We start from the raw sequence: 1,394 nt of genomic DNA on the forward strand, positions 1-1,394 counted from the left end.
ACCAGCTGGCCTGGAACTTGCTATGTAGACTAGGCTGGTCTCAATCTCACAGAGATCCACCTGCCTCCGCCTCCTGAATGCTGGGATTAAAGGCGTCTTTTAACTTTTTAACTTTATTATTTATTTATTTATTTATTTACTTATTTATAGAATGAGAGAGAATGTCATAGCTGGAGTATGGAAGTTAGAGGACAACTTGTGGGAGTAGAGCCTCTCCTTCTGCCATGTGTGTTTTGGAGATTGAACTCAGGTAGTCAGACTTGGCATTTACATACATGAAGGCAAAGCACTCACACACATAAAAAAAAGCCGGTCATGGTGGCACACACCTGTAGTCCCAGCACTTGGGAGGCAGAAGCAGGCGGATCTCTGTGAGTTCAAGGCCAGCCTGGTCTACATAAGTGAGTTCCAGGATAGCTGGGGCTACAGGGAGACCCTGTCTCAAAAAAAACAAAAAACAAATGTTTTTTTAGAGATGGGGCTGGATAGATAGCTGAATGGTTAAAGGAACTTCACTTCCTGTTCTTGCAGAGGACCTGAGTTCAGTTCCCAACACCCACATAGCCTTAACAACCCTCTGTAATTTCAGTTCCAGGTGATCTATCACCCCATTCTGGCTGATGAAGACATTGCATATACATGGTGTACAATATGTACACATATACGTGGAGGCAAAATACTCATACACATGAAATTAAAATAATCTTTTTAAAAAAGAAAGAGAGGAGCCAGAGAGATGGCTCAGTGGTTAAGAGCACTGAGAGTACTGGCTGCTTTTGCAGAGGACCCCGGTTCAAGTCCTAGCACCCAAGTGGTAGCTAACAACCATCTGTAACTCCAGTTCCAGGGAATCCAGTGCCCTCTTCTGACCTCTGTGGTCATCGCACAACGTCGGTGCACTTACATATAAGCAGCCAAATATACTCATACACATACAATAAAAGTTAATAAGAGAGGGAGAAGCCAGGCTTGGTGGTACAGGTCTTTAATCCCAGCACTCGGGAGGCAGAGGTGGGTGGATCTCTGGCCAGCCTGGTCTACATAGCAAGTTCCAGGCCAGCTGGGGCTGTAGGGAGACCCTGCCTCAAAAAGACAAAAAAAAAAACAACAAAAAAAATCCAAACAGGCATGGTGGCACACACCTTTAATCCCAGCACTTGGGAGGCAGAGGCAGGCGGATCTCTGTGAGTTCAAGGCCAGCCTGGTCTACATAGTGAGTTCCAGGACAGCTGGGGCTACAGGGAGACCCTGTCTTCATTTGGGGGTCTCACAATGTGGCTCATGCTGACCTTGAACTCATGATCCTCTTGTCTCAAGTTCCAGGATTATAGATGTGTGCCACTGTGCCTAGCAAATCTGTCCTTTTTGTCTTTTTCTTTCTTCAGTGTTGGGAT

The sequence above is a fragment of the Nannospalax galili genome, unplaced genomic scaffold (genome assembly GCF_000622305.1).
Source record: "Nannospalax galili isolate Female #2095 unplaced genomic scaffold, S.galili_v1.0 scaffold1200, whole genome shotgun sequence".
In the NCBI taxonomy this organism is placed as follows: Eukaryota; Metazoa; Chordata; class Mammalia; order Rodentia; family Spalacidae; genus Nannospalax; species Nannospalax galili.